General features: G+C 43.7%; 1 protein-coding gene across 2 annotated transcripts in view; it reads left to right on the top strand.

Annotated features, from left to right (window-relative positions):
* LOC138304158 (programmed cell death 1 ligand 1-like) overlaps positions 1 to 23,047 on the top strand; it is a 144,536-nt gene that overhangs the window by 105,709 nt on the left and 15,780 nt on the right. Inside the window, exon 1 of one of the 2 annotated variants that reach the window (XR_011205513.1) lies at positions 16,919 to 17,033. The exons of the other annotated variant lie outside the window; for it this stretch is intronic. The gene's annotated coding sequence lies outside the window, so the exon portion shown is untranslated. Of the gene's footprint in view, positions 1 to 16,918; positions 17,034 to 23,047 lie in introns of those variants that run through there. 2 annotated transcript variants of the gene reach the window in all.

Here is a 23,047-nt window from a genome sequence, read left to right as displayed (position 1 = left end):
TTTAAAAATATTGCATCTTTGTGGGGAAATCTTTAGCCAATTGATTCAATATTGCAATGGTATCTCACTTAAGGCCCTCTATTGTTTTTGCTGCACTCGTCAAATCATCAAAATATTGCACTAACACTGAGCCACAAGGCAATGTTAAAGATTTGAAATGTTTTTGGAGTATCTGGGATAAAAGTGAAGGACCTTCTGTATACTCTAGTGGAATTTTAGCCCAAACCAGACCTCTAGTCTGAAATTTAAACACACAAACATACTGGCTATCCTCATGAAGAGGAATGGAGAAAAGTGCTGAGAACAAATCCCTCACTGTGAACCATTCTGCATGTACTGGAATTAGAAATGAAAATTACTGCTAGATTCAGTATCATTGGCTAAAGGAATCTACTGTGACATTTATCTTCTGGAAATCTAGAACCACCTTCTATTTCACATTCAATGTGCACAAGCCCATTATATGTGAGTTAGATAGACTCCCCAAAACCTCTTTTTAAACTGCCTTGCTACACCATTGTTTCAGTCACAGGTGTAATCCCTTCCCTAACTTCACGAGCAAGTCTATACTGGAGAATGTGTTGAAAAACTGCATCTGAATTTGCTATAATTTGCACACATTGTGCACTTTTAATCAGCCCAAACTTTTCCTGTAAACTCCCAAACTTCTCTTATCACTGTATGTCTTACATCTGTAGGCACAGTCTCATCTGTGGAAACATATTTTTTTTTTACTGTTGAATTCATTTTGAAATCAACATCATGTTCATTTGTTGGAATGCAAACACCATCCGATGTGCAATAAATAACACAACTCAACTTACGTAACAGATCATGATCTGATAGATTTACTGCTGTTGTTTTACTAATTATGAATTCATGCTTGTTTATAGCTGTGCCTGCCTTTACAGAAACATTTGCTGACAACTTATAAATTAGGCATTTATTTAAAATGCCTACTACTTGGACTTCCTTTTCAGAGGGGGTAGCTTTGGAAGCTTTGGAACGTCCCCTGGTTTAGCTGTGAAACCTGTAGCACCTGTGTTAACGCATCCTTTTATAATAATTTATTACACATCAGGACTCGTTTTAGGCCAATGAATCTTTTGACCCAGTTGAGAGACACCTTAGGACGAGATAACTAATCAATATGTCAATCAATGTGTCAATAATGTAATCAATATTTATCACAATACATTTCACTTTAGTCAAAGTCAATAATCAATTTCAAAACGCTCCCATGACCTTACAGTCATGAATAACCACACCAGTTTAGTAGAATTTTATGAGTTTTATTCCCTATTGATTACAATTCTATAAGCAGATGCGTCAATCTCAAAACCAAGAAACATAATAGCATAGTCACGATATGGCAACTTTGGTAGGATTTCATTAAGGCGAAAATCACAAACATCAGAACATAACATGCCGTGAACATAGATCAATTATGCACAGTGTTAATAACGCGTCACTTCAACAAAGCATAGTTTCGGTCGTTTGTCTATTTGCGTCAGTTTAGTGAACACCTGTGCTAACCGCTGATTAGCATTAGCATGTTGGGCTTCATGCAAAACGATTTTGAACACCAATTTGGAAAACATCTAACTATGGTCTCTGTCAAAGTAAGCAGTTGGTACCTAGAAAGGAAAAGCAAACAGACAAATTACAGTTTAATTGTCATAGTTACCCTCCAAAGTTTAGGTCAGGGCACAGGTTCAGTCTTCGTCTTCAGGACATCAGTCAAATTGCCATCTGTCAGAACTCAGCTCCGGGCAAAAAGGGGCACTTCCCTCATAAGGAGGCAAAGTGTAAAATGGGCAAATCTAAGGATGGTTCTAAGCGAACCAACAAGTCACCAAACACAGTGACAAAGTTTCTGGATAAAATCAATAGCATTCCCTACCTAATTCTAAATGGCTCTCCGTGTCATGGGTTTTCATCCCTTTTTCATTGTACATTCCCCAAATATTCTATTGGACATTTGTTATACCCCACAATCTTTAACCTATCAGAAAACACATTAGGTCACCCTTCTTTTCACCCCATATTATTTTACAAGTCTTTGATTGGTTCTCCTACTCAATGTCTTCAGAGGTGGCACGTCCGGTATGATTTCATCTTTTTGTAATTCTTTGCACATCTTTTGGTCAGTAGCTCCATTGTCTTCACCGGTTTGAATGACCTTGTACATTACATTAATCTACACTGTTTCATTTTGTTTTAATATCATCCTACAGGCAATGAAAAAATCCATGGGAACGGATCTAGCATGGTTACATTCGTCTTCTAGTTTGAAGATAAATAAAAGGTCGTGTCCTTTTGTGAGTCAGCATTCTGCAAGATAGGAAAATACATTTAATATGAGAGCCAAGCAGCTAAGCTTCGGCTCATGCTAACTTAAGGCCTACAAGGATTTCAGCACAATTCAATAATACAATTATTAATAGTTAGTATAAACTTATTCAATATGATAATACATAAACATTTTAGTCATCATTATTAGTCCTCGTTTACATTGGCGGTCACTCCCCGTGGTCACATTTCACGTGCACGTTTAAGCAGAATTACTATTACAGTTTTTAAGCGGCATTATCACACATTAATTCATAACATTCATGATAATATAGATTATATAAGCTATGCTCTCTCAGTCCCTCCTCTGATGACATTCGTCATCACACAAACCTTCCCCTTTGACCTTTCTTTTAATTTTTCACCTTGCGCATAATGCGCATTTCAACATCTTGTCCTTTGTGTGAACTCTCCCAAATTTCATTAAACATTTTCTCCCTTTCACTTTCCTCATTCTTCTTATTCCTCTTTGTCTAATTTCTTTTAATGTTATCATTAATTTTGCATGCTCCCCATAAACCTAATAAACAGGCCAGAACAATTAATAGACCCCCTAATATTTTTGCAAGTACCCCATTCCAAATATTGGTAAACCAGCTCCCTACTCTGGCAATTCCTTTTCCCACTTTCTTAGGTTAGTAAGCTTAATCTTTTTACTATTATCAGGTATATATGAGCAACAATGACGCTAGTTGAGCATCTTGCAGACTCCGCCGCTGTTTGCTAAAAGAATGTCTAAAGCAAGCCGATTTTGAAGAGTCATAGCTCTTTCCGCAGAAAGTTCAGTATCCATCAGGAGTATAGCCCTTGTAAAATTTGTCAACATGTTATCCACAATAGTAGACAACTTTTAAATCTTTATGGAGTTTAAGATAACCCCTACTGAAGGAATTATGGCTCCAAATATGTCACCAACGACAACAGCCGCTGTCTCTCGTTTTTGTCTAGCATGTTGTAATTCAGACGTTTTAGGTATCTGCTTTAAGTCATCAATCTGGTAAATCTTTGGGAAAACTATTCCCAAATAACATGTCCCATACCATCCCTTAGGGAGACGGTAATAAGCATTAAGTCCACAGATATAATAGATCCCAGGGATCGCTGGATCCTGTCCATTTAACATGAATGTCCCTTTACTCTGAAACAAAAACACATGCCTGCATTCACTCGTTCCCACAAATAAAGTGTAATGTTCAGATTTTGGCCTATATATATAAAGCCTTCCTACAAGTAATGCATCCATAGCTAATTTGCCTTGCCTCTTTATTGCAGTGTAAGCATAATCATTTGCATATGTGTGTTTCTCTAGCCCCTTTTCTACTCTTTCCTTTAATGCTTTGCGTCTATCATCAGTGTGATCTAAAAAGCTTTTCTCTACAGGTGTCAATAAGCAAGTCAGATTATTGCGGTGTGCATAAGCTGTCCTAAATATAAGCGTTGGTTCAAAGAAACCTCTAACTAATTTTATACTGTCCTCCTTAGCTAATTTGTTCAGAAACTCAATCACAGACACAAAAGAGAACACCACATCTAAATTTGAATAAAAATATTGCACATGCTCTTGATTATAGAATCTGGTTAGTAGCAAACTACAACTTATCCCATAAGTTAATGGCAAGCTATGGTAGGTGACCCCTTCTTGCACCGATGAAGGAATCTTTGTGCACACATAACAGTTTTTGTATCCATGGTTTCAACAGACTCATTCAGCAGGCAATAGAAGACATTAGTGGAGAGTTCCCCTTTTGAGCTAGTTCCCTCATGCAAGTGTTTTGTATCCTGCTCAAACTTTTCCCACGGTGTTAGTTTTGTAGTCTCAGGTTTTGAAGCATTGTTAGTTGCTTTCTTATCCAGCTACGGCATTCCCACAATCACACCCACAATTATTATTGCACACACAATACCTAATATAAGACTTAACCAACCACATACTTTACCCCTTTTGCTACTACCTCTATTATAAGCCATGTCTATAAAGAATCAGATAGCAGAACAACAATCAACTTGAGGACGATATAAAACTCTCTTTTTTTTTCTTTTCTTCTTGATGCAAAAGTCTCTCTCTCTCTGCGTGTATTTACAGCGTTCCACTCACTCCAGGCCCCTTTTGTCAAATCAGGTTAGCAGCTTGTCATAATCGGGTTTTCAAAGTCAATTCAGGTTATCAGTGTCACATCCAGTAGTTTATAAGTCGCTTTCTCAGCTTTTCAGCTTTCAATTTTAATTTTTAGTTTTAACAAAGTCTCTTTCTTTGATTGATTTCAGTTACCGTAGTATTGGCCTGGTACTTCTCGATCAAAACGGAATGCTAAGAATTCTTTTGCCATTCAGATGTCGTTGCATATGCCCATTCAGGACCTGCGTACCTTCTATTTGCAGTTCTTTTTCTTTTCAATCTGCGTTCGCCTTGCAATTCTCCTTCACTTAGATCCTCTATCCAGGATGTATCAGTTTCTTCTGTTATTGTTTCACCTTGTACGATCTTTTCTTTCGCAGCCTGCTTCTCTGGACAGTTATCTCCCTTATGCGTTTTCTTCCTGTTTGTCCTTTCAGGACGCTGAACAGCACCCTCCTCTTGTGCTATGGTGTTTTCTCTTGATAGACCTGCATCTGGCTCAGGGGACGCCGGTGTGCTTTGATCTCTCTCTACTATTTCCCCTTCTTCTTCTTCTGGATCTGTAACAGGTTCAAGCTCTAACCCGTATCTGTCTACTTCTGGGAGAACCTCTCCTTGATTTAGTTCTCCTACTGCCTCTACTGAGATAGGCACATTGTCACCTCTCTCAAACTTGTTTACTGTTTGAGGGACTAGGCTGTTCTCAGCGAGCTTTTCTCAAGTCTCAGTTTCCCCTTGGCTATTTTCAGGCCCTGAGACTTCCTTCTCTGGAACTGCTGAGTCGGAAACTTCAAGTTCCTCATCCGTCGGACACGTTACCTTATTTGTGTGACTGGCATGTATCCAGTTTGGAACGCCTGCACATTTCACAGCAGTGGTTGTTGTCAGTATTACTTGATATGGCCCCTTCCAGCGCGGTTCCAAACACAACTTTCTTACATGCTTCTTGACAACCACCCAGTCACCGGCTTGCAGGTTGTGACCTGGATCACTGATCGGTGGCAATGTGTTGGCCTCCACCTGATGGGAAAAAGAGCGAACCACATCAGCCAAACCTTTGCAGTAATCCAACACCATATCATCCGTGATATTCACAAGAGCATTTGCAGGTACCGCGGGCAGTCTCATAGCTCTACCCACAAGGATCTCATTGGGTGATAGTCCTGTCTTCTTATCAGGGGTGTTCCTCATCGGCATCTGCACTAAGGGCAATGCATCTGGCCATTTCATATTGGTAGCTGCGCACATTTTTGCCATTCTCGACTTCAGGGTACCATTCATCTGTTCCACTAATCCTGATGCTTCAGGGCGGTAGCTACAATGCAGCTTCTGTTCGATGTCTAAAGCAGCACACAAGAGCTTAATCACCTCATTGTCGAAGTGTCTGCCCCTATCTGACTCTATAGAGACCGGAAACCCGAACCTGGGTATTAGCTCCCTAAGCAGCAGCTTTGCAACTGTGAGACTGTCATTTCTACGTGTGGGGTAAGCTTCAATCCAGTGGCTGAAAACACACATAATCACCAACACGTATTTCAATCCTCCACAAACAGGCATCTCAATGAAATCCATTTGCATCTTGCTAAATGGACCACCAGCTCTCCCTATGTGGCTCAAAGTTACCACAGTCCCTTTTCCGGCATTTATTTGTTGACAGATGATGCATCTGTGGCAGGTAACCTCTGCGGCTTGTCTGAATTTTGGGTTAAACCAGTCATTCTTGAATGACCTGATCATTGCATCCCTCCCAAGTTGTGCCTGTCCATGATAAAGCCTTGCAAATTGTGACAAAAGACTGTTTGGCAAAACCAGTTTCCTCTCCTCTGAGACCCATAAGTCATCAGCTTTTTGTACACGTTGCATTCTCTGCCAGGAAAGTTTCTCCTCTCTGCTAGCATGACCCTGTAGTGTTTTTAGCTCATCTAGTGTATCAACCACCCTTAATGCAAGGTTCAAACATGTGTCATTTTCAGTTTGCGGTTACAATTCCCACTGATCCTTGAACAATATGCAGTTCAATGCACAAAACCTTGCAACTTGATCTGCATACCCATTTCTCATAGACACAAAGGCCCTCATTCTGACCTTGGCGGGCGGCGGAGGCCGCCCGCCAAAGTCCCGCCGTCAGCTTACCGTTCCGCGGTCGAAAGACCGCGGCGGTAATTCTGACTTTCCCGCTGGGCTGGCGGGCGGTCGGCTTCAGGCCGCCCGCCAGCCCAGCGGGAAAGAGGCTTCCACGATGAAGCCGGCTCGGAATCGAGCCGGCGGAGTGGAAGCTGTGCGACGGGTGCAGTTGCACCCGTCGCGTATTTCACTGTCTGCGCAGCAGACAGTGAAATACATTTAGGGGCCCTCTTACGGGGGCCCCTGCAATGCCCATGCCAGTGGCATGGGCACTGCAGGGGCCCCCAGGGGCCCCGCGACCCCCCCTACCGCCATCCGGATCCCGGCGGTCGGACCGCCGGGATCTGGATGGCGGTAGGGGGGGTCGGAATCCCCTCGGCATTCAATGGGGCGGCGGTACACTGGCGGGAGCCCGCCAGTGGTGCCGGTCCGACCGCGGCTTTACCGCCGCGGTCGGAATCCCCATTGGAGCACCGCCGGCCTGTCGGCGGTGCTCCCGCGGTCCTCCGCCCTGGCGGTCTTTGACCGCCAGGGTCAGAATGACCGCCAAAGTCTTGTGACTTAACATGAGCACTGCATTTCACCACGGCAATTTCAAGAGGTAACTGAATCACATGTAACAAATCCTTTATGTGTTCGCCATTTTTCACTGGAGAACCAGAAGAGGTCATGAAACCTCTCTATGACCACAACTGGCCAAAATCATGTACAATTCCAAATCTGTATCTGCTGTCAATATAGATAGTGACTCTCAGATTTTCAGCTGCATGGCATGCCTTAGTAAGGGCAATTAATGCTGCCACTTGTGCGGAATACACTCTCTCAAACCAAGAAGCCTCAATAATACCAGCTATGGTACACACAGCATAACCAGCTCTCAGCATTCCGACTGAGTCGCTCAAACAGGATCCATCAACAAACATAATGCAGTCTTTTTCCTTTAAATGCATATCTTGAATGTCAGGTCGGGGCTTGGTACATAGTTCTGTTACCTCACGACAATCATGCTCCACTTCCTCTTCATTATTGATCTCAATACTTTCAACAGGAAGTAAAGTTGCTGGATTTAATACAGTACATCGCTTTAGTGAGACATTAGGCGACCCCAAAATAATTGTCTCATATCGTGTAAGTCGGGCATTTGTCATGTGCTGGGTTTTGGTTAGAGTCAACAGAATTTCAACTTAATGTGGAACCATTACTGTCAAGGGATGTCCCATCACTATGCCTTCACACTGTGTGAGGCTTTGACCAACTGCTGCAACTGCGCGCAAACAACCCGGTAAGCCTGCTGCGACGGGGTCCAAGGTAGCTGAAAAATATGCTACAGGGCGGTTTGCACCTCCATGGACCTGTGCCAAGACAGACAAAGAACAAGCATCACGTTCATGACAAAACAGTAAAAAAGGTTTCCTGTAATCAGGCATACCCAAAGCTGGTGCCCTGCACATGCACTCTCTCAATTCCATGAATGATTCAAGCTCTTCTTTGGATAGGTTTATGGTATATGGTTCATCCTTAATCTCTTTGCCTGTCAGCTTTATCATTGGTTTAGAGATAATTGAGAAGTTGGGTATCCACTGGCGACAGTAGCCCACCATTCCCAAAAACATCCTGACATCCCTCTTTGTTGTCGGGGGGGTTCATCTGCAAAATAGTTGTCACCCTTTCCTATGATATTCTCCTGGACCCTTTCTCAATCAAGTGTCCTAAGTATTTCACCTCTTTCTGACAGTACTGCAGCTTCTTTGGCGACACCTTATGTCCGTTCTTCCCCAAATGATTCAGCAAGGCAATTGTGTCATATTTACAGTCATCTTTTGTCCTGGACGCAATCAGCAAGTCGTCAATGTACTGTACTAGAGTCGAACTGAAAGGCAGTACTAAGGACTCTAAGTCCTTTTTCAATATCTGATTGAAGATGGACGGTGACTCAGAAAACCCTTGAGGAATTCTGCACCAACTGTACACCTTGTCCAGGAATTTGAAACTGAATAAAAACTGGCTGTCCTCATGAAGAGGCACCGAGAAGAAAGCTTGTGACAAATCTACAACAGTGAACCATTCAGCATCACACGGAACCTGAAACATGATCACTGCTGGGTTTGGCACTATGGGGCAGCAGTTTACCACAATCTCATTTATTTTCCTCAAATCCTGCACAATTCGAACCTTCCCACAAGGCTTTTTCAGACCCATTATTGGTGAATTACATGGGCTGCTCAATACCTCCTTCAGGAATCCGCAATTATTAGCGACACCTGATTAAGGACATCTTGTGCCATGTTGTACTGCAGCACCTGGGGAAACATTGCATTTGGCTTTACTGGTACTTTAACTGGTTCCACTCCTTTTATCAGTCCCACTTCCTTTCCTGTCTAATCCCACACTTTCTCCGTCACCGTTCTCTGTAACTCGGCTGGCAAGTCAGTCACTGTAAGCATCGGGAATAATGTTATCAAAGGGTAATCTTCATTTGCGGTTTCTGTCTCTAACTCTGAAAACTGACCATCATCCCCTTCATCATCACTATTTGTCTTCACCTCAATTCCATCATTGGAACAAGTAATCGAGCATTTCGTTTTGCACAGTAAGTCTCTTCCCAGTAGGGACACAGGACTTGAATCACAGACTACAAACTTATACAGTCCCTAGAAGTTCCCAATCTCAACTTGCACCGGATCTGTAATCGTATTTGTCAAGTACTGGTTTGCTACTCCTACCACTCTTATCGTACGTCCTGAAAGGGGCAGTTTTGGTACCTCTGTACTTCTGACTGCAGAGCATGTAGCTCCGGTATCAACCAAGAATGAGACCTTGTGACCCATTACCTTTCCTTCTACATAGGGTCCCCTTTGATCTACTTCTAGGGATGCTGCAAGCCTGCACCCTTCACTGTCTGAACTGTCATCCAACCATTCCTCATTCATTCCATCTTCACCACGCAATGGGAATTGCTGCACGGTATTATTTTGGCACATCACTTGACCTGTGAGCTGCTGAGGAAGCATCACCTGTTGCTGTCCCTTTGGAGCTAATGGTAATTGCATTTGCTGTCTAGGTACCATGGGAACCTGCTGTTGTACCTGCTGCATTTGCGCTGGTTGAACAAGCGGCATTTGCATTTGCTGCATGGGCTGTAGCCCTTGCATCTGAACCATGATTTTTTGGAAGTTCGGATTTTGACTTCTCAATTTTGGACCTCTCACATTTTGTAATGTACCAACATTAGTGATTTATTGAACGACACCATCCTGCACCACATTTGGGCATTCCCGCTTCCAATGTCCCACGCCCCCGCATGCGTGACACGGAGACATCTTTTTCATCCCTTGTACGTCATTTTGAACTACAACAGTGTTCAAGTCTGGACCTTGATTCACAAAACCTCAACCTCTCGGTTGTGCCTGAAACACGCCATTCCCTTGCGGCTGCTGCTGTATCATCTGCTGAATTCCATTTCCCTGGATACCTGCCTGTGCTGCCCTTATCTGCATCACCATCACTTTCTCCTTCAGTTTTCTCTGCTTTAACTCAATCTCGTCACTACAGTATTTCGCGTACTGCAACACCTCATCAATCGGCTTCGCTTGCCAACAGATCAAATGATTCTTAATCATCTGGCTAACCTCTGGTCTCAGCCCTTCAACAAATCTGAACACAAGATGGTTCATGTCTTTCGGTTCAATGCTCTCAGTACCACTGTAATGTTTGAATGCCTTCAACAACCTCTCATAGTAAGCATGTATCGATTCCTTAACCTCCTGTGAGGTCCAGTCGATTTTCTGCCAGTCAGACACATTTGGCGATACTTTCTGTTTCAAAAACTCAATCACTTTATGATAGTACTTCATCACCTCCTCGGATGGCGCTCCAGTCACCTTATCCCTTGCCGGCTCCTGTGTCAGCCAGTCTACCCCTCTCTTGCACTCAAGCCATAAGTCGGGCGGAACAATGATCTCGAACAAGGTATTCAAACCTTCCCAGAGAAACTTTGCAAGCTTCACAAACCTATCTGTTTGCTGATACCACTCGAGCTGCTTCTCCCTCAACCTGGGATAATCATTTGTGAAAGATAGGATGTCTCCCCTGGACCACAGTACATGGATTAGAACCCACCAGCTGTTTCTGTCATGGGTAACATTTTTACTGATTCCGTATCTGGTGAAGCTTTAGCTTTACTTGATCCCGGACTGTCACTTTTCTCCTTATCTCTTTTCTTGGCCCATCTGCCTTCCCACTTTTCTAAAGCTCCCCAGATCGGAGCACTTTGCAATATTTCCTTTAGATGCACTTTCATTCCGGCAGACCTCATATGTTCGAAGTCTTTTGAATCAAAATCTAACCTGTAGTTTCGTTTCAAGTGTTTAGTATTCTCAGTATCAATATTGTATTTGTCTGCCGGGTTTGCTAGTTTCTGATGTACCTTACCTACTTCTTTAGTGATTTTAGGGCACAGATATCTCACTTCTGCTTCTGTGTATGACTCTAATCTATTTACACCCATTGTTCCTTCCACTAATTCAGCAGCCTCCACACCCAGTCTCACAAAGTTCAAGTACTCATCTCTCCCCAACCTTTCCGGTTCCACTGCAGCTACTGTAGTCTTTTGTGAAGCATAGGTTTTCTCTAACCACTCCTTTAGCTGTTGTAAAGTAAAACCTTGCAGTGAAATATTCCCTGCATGCATCATTGGCGACTGTGAAGCATTCATACTTATTGTCTGTGGGGTTAGCACTCCTAGCCCTGCTTGTCTCATTGCCTCCAACGGTGCTTCAGCCGGGTTAAGGTCTAGTAAAGACCTTGGTCTTTCGACCGCTTGCTCTCCTGGGGCCATTAACTGGGGAGTTCCTATGGACCCTCCTCTTATTATCTCTTGTGTCATTAACCCCTGATCACATATACCAGGCTTACCTTCTGCATACAATGGCACCGGCGGACCAACAGTAATTGGCAATGATATGGCAGCTGATGTCTGACCTGGACCCAAACCCCGTGGAGCAGCGACTCCAAAGGTCTGATTCTCTGAAGCCGGGGCAGGTATTAATGGAGGTCCTGCTGCTGGATTATACCCCGGTATCAGTTGTGGCTGCGGCTGGGGCAGCAATTGTGGAGTTGGCTCAATCTGCACTAACCTCGATTTTGTATATATCGGGTCTGGTGGCACTATCAGATTTGTAGTAGTCTCTAGTACTGGGACGTCTGGACAGATTCTCTGTATCTGCGGTGGAGGTTGCAACTGTATCTGCATGTCTGGCGCAGTGGGTACACTGACACCATTCTGTATCAAACCTGTATCACTAGTCTATGCTGTATCAGTAACTCCCTTCTCCTGCGTCTGGTTCCCAGGACCCGCACTAGTGCTCGGGACATTGTTGCTTACCGCATAAGGGTGCGGGCGATCATGCAATAACTGATTTAGAAATTCTTTGTTATCTGAATCATCTTCTTCTTACCAAGATCTCTTAGTCTCTTTAGGCTTACTAGAGTCCTTGTCTGTTTTACATGTGGCTTTCTTCCCCTGCGTCTCATCTCCCTGTGTTATTGCTGGGAACAATTATAGTCCGTCATCTATTCCCCATCCCCACATTTTGCTCTCATTATCCCACCTAGCTTCCGCTAGAGTCTTTTCTGCCCTTTTCATTCTTCTTTGGAACTTCTCTTGTCTCTGTTTAATAGCCATTAAATCCCAAATTGCTAAAGCCTCATACTGAGCTGGCCTCGGAGGTGGCTTTTGTACACTTAACATCCACCTTAAATTCTCTAGAACTCTCGTATTGAACGTCCCCTGTTCCGGAAACACCAAACATCCCTCTTTTACCGTCAATGTGTGCCACTGTTTCATCCATAAACAAGGCGCAACCCCTTTTTCCTCCATAACTATATAAGCTGGAGTACCCTCAGGCGGTGTAGGCTCCCATTCACTCGCCATAATGAATGTGTCTCCTTTTAGAGCACTCTTAAAAGCTTTGACAAAGTTCATCTTTGCGTCTTTTCTTTTGTTTGTATTCAATCAAGAAGTGACTTTAATTCCCAGGACACTCTTCACCCACCTTTCTCAATCTATTACCTTTCACGGACGGCAGCCAATCAGTGTGCGACCCCTCTCGACAACTGACCTATCTCAGCGCGGCACCACTGACATCACACTCACACACTGCAGCTGACAAATTCTTGCGGCTCGTCTGCCCCTCACTGGATTCACACCAAAGTAATGCAAAATTAATGCGAGCACCTTAACAACAACAACAACACAAATTTTCCGGTTTACTGCAGGAAAGGTACACATTCGCTTCAGAACTTTACAGAGATTTCACTCGAAGCCTCGGCCGCTACACTCTCCTTCTCAGTTCCCGCATACGCAAGCAGAATTCGACCCGCAAATCCTACTCTCGACTTGTCAATGATTTGTCCTAGTGCACTTTAGAACTTGCCAAATCTCCATCGAAGGTTTCACACATACAATTTGACTCAAATTCGACCATTCAACCACGCCCGATTGACCTAATTAAACCGCACAAATTTCAACATAAATCCAAGTGTCTCCTACACTTGTCGATATACTCTGGAGTCTTAGACCACGATGGGTCCGTACATGAACAACCAACCACGTGGATAATTTTGAGCACAAAGCGCCACACTCATATGAAGTACGCCGACTTCCCTACTCTCATACTGTGGAGTAAGCCCACTGCTACTAAAAAAACATTTACCTGACCTAAATACACACAAACTTCACAAATCACCTGCAAAATGCATAAGCTGAGCAAGCGCAAAACCTACACCACACATACTAGAACGCCGAGAACATCCCCAACACACTTAGGCAGGCTCCGAGATCCCAGGAAAGTCATGGTGAATTTAGAAACACATCATACCCCCAATTTTCATTATCTCAGAAAAACAATTTAAACAATAATTCTCCGTCCTAGGGCCCCAAAGGGCCTAACCATCGCTCTGCTACCAGAACTGTTAACGCGTCCCTTTATAATAATTTACTACACATCAGGACTCATTTTAGGCCAATGAATCTTTTGACCCAGTTGAGAGACACCTTAGGACGAGATAACTAATCAATATGTCAATCAATACGTCAATAATGTCATCAATATTTATCACAACAATACATTTCACTTTAGTCAAAGTCATTAATCAATTTCAAAACGCTCCCATGACCTTACAGTCATGAATAACCACACCAGTTTAGTAGAATTTTATGAGTTTTATTCCCTATTGATTACAATTCTATAAGCAGATGCGTCAATTTCAAAACCAAGAAACATAATAGCATAGTCATGATATGGCAACTTTGGTAGGATTTCATTAATATGAAAATCACAAACATCAGAACATAACACGGCGAGAACATAGATCAATTTAGCAGAGTGTCAATAACGCGTCACTTCAACAAAGCATAGTTTTGGTTGTTTGTCTATTTGCATCAGTTTAGTGAACACCTGTCCTAACCGCTGATTAGCATTAGCATGTTGGGCTTCATGCAAAACGATTTTGAACACCAATTTGGAAAACATCTAACTATGGTCTCTGTCAAAGTAAGCAGTTGGTACCTAGAAAGGAAAAGCAAACAGACAAATTACAGTTTCATTGTCATAGTTACCCTCCAAAGTTTAGGTCAGGGCACAGGTTCAGTCTTCGTCTTCAAGACATCAGTCAAATTGCCATCTGTCAGAACTCAGCTCCGGGCAAAAAGGGGCACTTCCCTCATAAGGAGGCAAAGTGTAAAATGGCCAAATCTAAGGATGGTTCTAAGCGAACCAACAAGTCACCAAACACAGTGACAAAGTTTCTGGATAAAATCAATAGCATTCCCTACCTAATTCTAAATGGCTCTCCGTGTCATGGGTTTTTTTCACTTTTTCGTTGTACATTCCCCCAATATTCTATTGGACATTTGTTATACCCTACTATCTTTAACCTATCAGAAAACGCATTAGGTCACCCATCTTTTCACCCTTTATTATTTTACAAGTCTTTGATTGGTTCTCCTATTCGATGTCTTCAGAGGTGGCACGTCCGGTATGATTTAATCTTTCTGTAATTCTTTGCACATCTTTTGGTCAGTAGCTTCATTGTCTTCACCGGTTTGAATGACCTTGTACATTACATTAATCTACACTGTTTCATTTTGTTTTAATATCATCCTACAGGCAATGAAAAAATCCATAGGAACTGATCTAGCATGGTTACATTCGTCTTCTAGTTTGAAGAAAAATAAAAGGTCGTGTCCTTTTGTGAGTCAGCACTCTGCAAGATAGGAAAATACATTTAATATGAGAGCCAAGCAGCTATGCTTCGGCTCATGCTAACTTAAGGCCTACAAGGATTTCAGCACAATTCAATAATACAATTATTAATAGTTAGTATAAACTTATTCAATATAATAATACATAAACATTTTAGTCATCATTATTAGTCCACATATACATTGGCGGCCACTCCCCGTGGTCACATTTCATGTGCACGTTTAAGCAGAATCACTATTACAGTTTTTAAGCGCCATTATCACACATTAATTCATAACGTTCATGTTAATATAGATTATATAAGCTACGCTCTCTCACCTGTATCAACCATAAATGAGACAGGATGGCCATTCACATTCCTTCTATAAATGGGCCATTCTGGTCTACCTCTAGGACTGCAACAGGCATACAGTTCTCCTCCCTCCTCAGGCTCTGTTATTGTCTCTACCTCGGTCCATAAAGAACTCAGAGTGTAGCTGCAAAATGTGGAAAAGTGGCACTAATTACTGATTGTTTTCTTTGGAGGTTGAGCTACATTTTGCTGAAATTTTAAATCTTGTGGAATTACAATGACATTATTGTGCATTTGGGTTTGTAAAACTGGACCTAAAGGCATAATTTCATTGAACTGCCTTGTATTCTGCGAGTTTTGCATAGGTGCCACTAGTACTAGGACCTTTGACTGTGTCATTTCGTTCTGTGCCACTGGAGTCACATTTTGTTGAAAACATTTGATTTAAGGCAGTGTTTGCGTTTTAGTTACAAATTGTTTTACATGAATGGCTATTTATACCACAAATGTGACAAGCTCCAGATTTCAGCAATTGTTGGCATTGTCATTAAAACCTCTACCTCTACCTTAAGAACCATTTTTCCACCTCCCTGGGGACACCAAATCTGCTCACCATGAGCTTGAAATACACTCTGGTGACCTTTCTGGGAAAATAGTGTCTGCGTTTTCACCAAATTCTCTTTAGTAGTTTTTTTTTTACCTCACAATAATCACTACAATAGTATGTCTCATCCAGCAATTTTGCTAGCCAACTTATCACACTCTGTTGAATCCGTACATTCAGTTCTAGATGCAAACCCAACACAAAAGCTGAAACAAATAGCAACTCTCCTTCCTTTCATTATTCACCATTTCTCTGTATTCCCTGTAAATGTGCATTAATCTCCCATAATATTCATGAACTGACTAGTCTGCATTTTATGTTGATTACATACATTTTGACCAATTAATCTGTTACTCGAGCTTATGTCTGCATGATAGTTGGTGAGGGCTTGTAACTAAGACCACATATACGTGGTTTCCTTTGGCTACTTTACACTATTTTTACACTCTCTCAAGAAATCATTGAGCAGAAAATTTGAAAATCGTGCATCCATATCTCCGTAAAGCACTTTAAAATTGTCACAATCCTGTTCTTGGCTGTGTACACTTTTCCAGCTGCTTTCTACGTCTCGGAAAACCCTTTGTAGAAGCCCAAAGATCTTGCCAACTCGAAGGGACGTGTACATAAGCTCCTCCTGGAATTTTTCTCAGTGAAAATTCTCTTTTAACAACTTCACATTCTGAACCACTCATAACTTTTTTCACTTTAAGTTTCTGTGGCTTTTCAGTCCAGTCATCTTTATGTTTTTTCACATTCTCTAGTTAAATCTATAATTTCTCTGACATTTGCTCTTCATTGTACAGTATTTTCTTCTTGTAAATAGGATTCTGTTTTTGTAATTTTTATAAGATTCGCAAATTATCTTTTTAGCCATAGTCACACCCAGTTTTTCAGCCATTCTTTGAAGTTTTTCATATGCACAACAATCATATTTCCCTACTTCCAAATTCAAAAACATCAATTCATCAATAGTCACTTTTTAGGTTTCGCCTGCACAGCGCTTGCGCTGTGGCGAAATCTTTTGTATTTGAAAAAAAAATCTTGAAAGGACCTTTCAGCCCACCCACAGTCTTCCTGTTACTTACCATTGGTAGTTTTCATCAATCACTCTCCTTTTCTTAATTGTTATTGGTCAGCAGCAGCTTCTGACGTCATCAGGCTGCACTTCCTCTCTTCTTTCAGTCGACTTTGGCTGTTCCCTGGAGCTTGGACGAAGTACTCTTTCCGGTTGGCGATAAGTGGCTGGCAGTCAGTTTCCTTCCCCTAGCCGCACGCTTCGAGGTACTTTAAAAAAAATGTAATTTCATGGACATCCTTCTCCGACATCCATGTGCTGCTTTACCGTTGACACTGACCATTGTTTGTGCTGTCACCTTTACACTAGCATGCTCCCTGGGGCGTTAAAGGGATGATTTTATCTACTTTAATTGTTGTGACAGTTTGTGTTAAATAATGCAGCACCAGACAACCGTCGTCACGATTTTTTCTTCAATACAGAAGAGGCACTGCTGATGAAAGCATGTGTTCTTAGTAGGTGCATTACGTAGCACCAACGCAACCGAAGGTATTGCAGCACTTTACATCATCAGGGAAGATTAGTGATACCATATAAACTGAAATATGAGAGTGCAAGCTGCTGTTGAGTCTTTTCATCATAAATACATAACAAGCACTTTAGATGGAAGCTCGAGCTTGCTTTAGGCGCAATATGTAATGGAAATTCAACTGAAGGTTTTGCAGTGCTTTACATGAGCATGCTCTGTAAGGCTTTAAAGTACTAGGCAACTGTTGTAGAGATTTTGTTTTGTCAATACGGAACAAGCACTTCATATTGCGTGGATGGTTCACAAAACCAGAGGTGTTAAGCACTAAAAATAAACAAATACATTTATTGCACTTAATTATTTATTTATTTTTTGCACTTTAATGTAGCGCGAACCTGATTCAAAGGTGTCAGAGCGCTTTACACGAGGAGCCAGTTACATTACACATGGACGCATTAATTTTTAGACACGGAGAGATTGAGTGATTTGCCCACAATCGCAGGATGTTGTCCCACCGAGACCTGTACCTGGTTTGAAGAATAGGGTCTGTATGTGTTCCGGTGGCGGGAGGGAGGGGTTGCCTCATTGTTCATGGTGCAAACACCAATCTTTTGCATAATCATTTTTGCGCTCCACAATTTGCGTACCTCCGTCTTGAGTTACTCGCAAATGTAAATCGGTTGATGGCTGCGCAAACTGTCATGTAGTGGTAATTACTATCTCTTCACTTCAAAGCATCACGTTGCCCCTCTGATCAAGGTTGTTATAAAAATGGCCACTTTCTTATGCTTTGACACGGAACATGTTAACCTTGTTCTGATAACGTGCTGCTGTTTGAAAACCGGCTGTGAAAATGCAATTACTAGGTTTTTCCTGCAAGCATGTCTTCACATGTTGGTAAATGTAAAATGCCATACTAGCTGTAAATTGAACACGTGGCCCCTAAGGAGGTCTCCCCCACTATGGCGGCGTGACTTGGTCTTTCTAACACCAACGAGGATCGTCACGGCGATTAGATATCATTTGCACAACAGCAAGAATCTGAGGGGTCCCAAAAGGTGGGATCACGCACACCCTTAACATTACCATTAATTTCTGTGACACTGGGTTAACATTCGAGGCTAAAAAGATAGTTATGGCAAATCACAGCAGCCTCACTCTAGCATTAGGAATGCGAGAACTGACAAAGCCAATAGTTTTAACTATTGCATGCTAATATTGTGAGGGGTTAGCATGCCATCATTGTAGAAAGAAAACTCTGGTGTCTCGGATAACTCATGCACTCCAGCAGGAAAACAACGATATTTAAAGGCGCTTGCTGTTCAGGTTGGAAGAAGCTGGATGAAATGAATATCTGATTTTCTTGTAGCTTTATGTAGCACAAACTCATCCCGAGGGCTTTGGAGCTCTTTCAATGGGCACCAGATTCAATTTTGGGTTTCGTCTGTGTAGGAAGTTGGCTCTGTATGTGCTATTTCAAAGTAAGGAATAGCATGCACAGAGTCCAAGGGTTCCCCTTAGAGGTAAAATAGTGGTAAAAAGAGATAATACTAATGCTCTATTTTGTGGTAGTGTGGTCGAGCAGTAGGCTTATCCAAGGAGTAGTGTTAAGCATTTGTTGTACATACACATAGACAATAAATGAGGTACACACACTCAGAGACAAATCCAGCCAATAGGTTTTGTTATAGAAAAATATCTTTTCTTAGTTTATTTTAAGAACCACAGGTTCAAATTTAACATGTAATATCTTGTTTGAAAGGTATTGCAGGTAAGTACATTAGGAACTTTGAATCATTTCAATTGCATGTATACTTTTCAAGTTATTCACAAATAGCTATTTTAAAAGTGGACACAGTGCAATTTTCACAGTTCCTGGGGGAGGTAAGTTTTTGTTAGTTTTACCAGGTAAGTAAGACACTTACAGGGTTCAGTTCTTGGTCCAAGGTAGCCCACCGTTGGGGGTTCAGAGCAACCCCAAAGTTACCACACCAGCAGCTCAGGGCCGGTCAGGTGCAGAGTTCAAAGTGGTGCCCAAAACCTATAGGCTTCAATGGAGAGAAGGGGGTGCCCCGGTTCCAGTCTGCCAGCAGGTAAGTACCCGCGTCTTCGGAGGGCAGACCAGGGGGGTTTTGTAGGGCACCGGGGGGGACACAAGCCCACACAGAAATTTCACCCTCAGCGGCGCGGGGGCGGCCGGGTGCAGTGTTAGAACAAGCGTCGGGTTCGCAATGGAAGTCAATGAGAGATCAAGGGATCTCTTCAGCGCTGCAGGCAGGCAAGGGGGGGCTTCCTCGGGGAAACCTCCACTTGGGCAAGGGAGAGGGACTCCTGGGGGTCACTTCTGCAGTGAAAGTCCGGTCCTTCAGGTCCTGGGGTCTTTTCCAGGCGTCGGGACCTAGGTTTCAGAGAGTCGCGATCAGGGGAAGCCTCGGGATTCCCTCTGCAGGCGGCGCTGTGGGGGCTCAGGGGGGACAGGTTTTGGTACTCACAGTCGTAGAGTAGTCCGGGGGTCCTCCCTGAGGTGTTAGTTCTCCACCAGCCGAGTCGGGGTCGCCGGGTGCAGTGTTGCAAGTCTCACGCTTCTTGCGGGGAGTTTGCAGGGTTCTTTAAAGCTGCTCCTTTGGATAAAGTTGCAGTCTTTTTGGAGCAGGTCCGCTGTCCTCGGGAGTTTCTTGTCGTCGTCGAAGCAGGGCAGTCCTCAGAGGATTCAGAGGTCGCTGGTCCCTTTGGAAGGCGTCGCTGGAGCAGAGTTCTTTGGAAGGCAGGAGACAGGCCGGTGAGTTTCTGGAGCCAAGGCAGTTGTTGTCTTCTGGTCTTCCTCTGCAGGGGTTTTCAGCTAGGCAGTCCTTCTTCTTGTAGTTGCAGGAATCTAAATCTTTAGGTTCAGGGAAGCCCTTAAATACTAAATTTAAGGGCGTGTTTAGGTCTGGGGGGTTAGTAGCCAATGGCTACTAGCCCTGAGGGTGGGTACACCCTCTTTGTGCCTCCTCCCAAGGGGAGGGGGTCACATCCCTAATCCTATTGGGGGAATCCTCCATCTGCAAGATGGAGGATTTCTAAAAGTTAGTCACCTCAGCTCAGGACACCTTAGGGGCTGTCCTGACTGGCCAGTGACTCCTCCTTGTTATTCTCATTATTTTCTCCGGCCTTGCCGCCAAAAGTGGGGGCCGGGGCCGGAGGGGGTGGGTAACTCCACTAGCTGGAGTGTCCTGCGGTGCTGTGACAAAGGGGTGAGCCTTTGAGGCTCACCGCCAGGTGTTACAGCTCCTGCCTGGGGGAGGTGTTAGCATCTCCACCCAGTGCAGGCTTTGTTACTGGCCTCAGAGTGACAAAGGCACTCTCCCCATGGGGCCAGCAACATGTCTCTAGTGTGGCAGGCTGCTGGAACCAGTCAGCCTACACAGATAGTCGGTTAAGTTTCAGGGGGCACCTCTAAGGTGCCCTCTGTGGTGTATTTTACAATAAAATGTACACTGGCATCAGTGTGCATTTTTTGTGCTGAGAAGTTTGATACTAAACTTCCCAGTTTTCAGTGTAGCCATTATGGTGCTGTGGAGTTCGTGTAAAACAGACTCCCAGACCATATACTCTTATGGCTACCCTGCACTTACAATGTCTAAGGTTTTGCTTAGACACTGTAGGGGCACAGTGCTCATGCACTGGTACCCTCACCTATGGTATAGTGCACCCTGCCTTAGGGCTGTAAGGCCTGCTAGAGGGGTGTCTTACCTATACTGCATAGGCAGTGAGAGGCTGGCATGGCACCCTGAGGGGAGTGCCATGTCGACTTACTCATTTTGTTCTCACTAGCACACACAAGCTGGTAAGCAGTGTGTCTGTGCTGGGTGAGGGGTCTCTAGGGTGGCAAAATACATGCTGCAGCCTTTAGAGACCTTCCCTGGCATCAGGGCCCTTGGTACCAGAGGTACCAGTTACAAGGGACTTATCTGGGTGCCAGGGTGTGCCAATTGTGGAATCAAAAGTACAGGTTAGGGAAAGAACACTGGTGCTGGGGCCTGGTTAGCAGGCCTCAGCACACTTTCAATTCAAAACATAGCATCAGCAAAGGCAAAAAGTCAGGGGGTAACCATGCCAAGGAGGCATTTCCTTACACAACCCCCCCCCCAAACGAAAGAGGATGAGACTAACCTTTCCCTAGAGAGTCTTCATTTTCTAAGTGGAAGAACCTGGAAAGGCCATCTGCATTGGCATGGGCAGTCCCAGGTCTGTGTTCCACTACAAAGTCCATTCCCTGTAGGGAGATGGACCACCTCAACAGTTTTGGATTTTCACCTTTCATTTGCATCAGCCATCTGAGAGGTCTGTGGTCAGTCTGAACTAGGAAGTGAGTACCAAAGAGGTAGGGTCTCAGCTTCTTCAGGGACCAAACCACAGCAAAGGCCTCCCTCTCAATGGCACTCCAACGCTGCTCCCTGGGGAGTAACCTCCTGCTAATGAAAGCAACAGGCTGGTCAAGGCCATCATCATTTGTTTGGGACAAAACAGCCCCTATCCCATGTTCAGAGGCATCTGTTTGCACAATGAACTGCTTGGAGTAATCTGGAGCTTTTAGAACTGGTGCTGTGCACATAGCTTGTTTCAGGGTGTCAAAGGCCTGTTGGCATTCTACAGTCCAGTTTACTTTCTTGGGCATTTTCTTGGAGGTGAGTTCTGTGAGGGCTGTCACAATGGATCCATATCCCTTCACAAACCTCCTGTAGTACCCAGTCAAGCCAAGGAATGCCCTGACTTGAGTCTGGGTTTTTGGAGCTGCCCAGTCCAGCATAGTCTGGATCTTAGGCTGGAGTGGCTGAACTTGGCCTCCACCTACAAGGTGTCCCAAGTAAACCACAGTTCCCTGCCCTATCTGGCATTTGGATGCCTTGATAGAGAGGCCTGCAGATTGCAGAGCCTTCAAAACCTTCTTCAGGTGGACCAGGTGATCCTGCCAGGTGGAGCTGAAGACAGCAATATCATCAAGATAAGCTGCACTAAAGGATTCCAGCCCAGCAAGAACTTGATTCACCAACCTTTGGAAGGTGGCAGGGGCATTCTTTAAACCAAAGGGCATAACAGTGAACTGATAATGCCCATCAGGTGTGGAGAATGCTGTCTTTTCTTTTGCTCCAGGGGCCATTTTGATTTGCCAGTACCCTGCTGTTAAGTCAAAGGTACTTAAGAAGTTGGCAGCCCCTAATTTGTCTATTAGCTCATAAGCTCTAGGAATGGGATGAGCATCTGTCTTGGTGACAGAGTTGAGACCTCTGTAGTCCACACAAAACCTCATCTCTCTCTTTCCTTCTTTGGTGTGAGGTTTGGGGACTAAGACCACTGGGCTAGCCCAGGGGCTGTCAGAGTACTCAATTACTCCCAATTCCAGCATCTTGTGGACTTCCACCTTGATGCTTTCCTTAACTTGGTCAGACTGTCTAAATATTTTGTTTTTGACAGGCATGCTGTCTCCTGTGTCCACATCATGGGTACACAGGTGTGTCTGACCAGGGGTTAGGGAAAAGAGTTCAGCAAACTGCTGCAGGACCTTCCTGCAGTCAGACTGCTGTTGGCTAGAGAGGGTGTCTGAGTAGATCACTCCATCTACTGAGCCATCTTTAGGGTCTGATGAGAGGAGATCAGGGAGAGGTTCACTCTCAGCTTCCTGGTCCTCATCTGTTACCATCAACAGATTTACATCAGCCCTGTCATGGAAGAGCTTAAGGCGGTTCACATGGATCACCCTCTTGGGGCTCC

The sequence above is a fragment of the Pleurodeles waltl genome, chromosome 7, assembly GCF_031143425.1.
Source record: "Pleurodeles waltl isolate 20211129_DDA chromosome 7, aPleWal1.hap1.20221129, whole genome shotgun sequence".
Classification (NCBI taxonomy): Eukaryota; Metazoa; Chordata; class Amphibia; order Caudata; family Salamandridae; genus Pleurodeles; species Pleurodeles waltl.
Note: the sequence above shows the minus strand (reverse complement) of the source record. Positions and strands in the feature narration are given on the sequence as shown.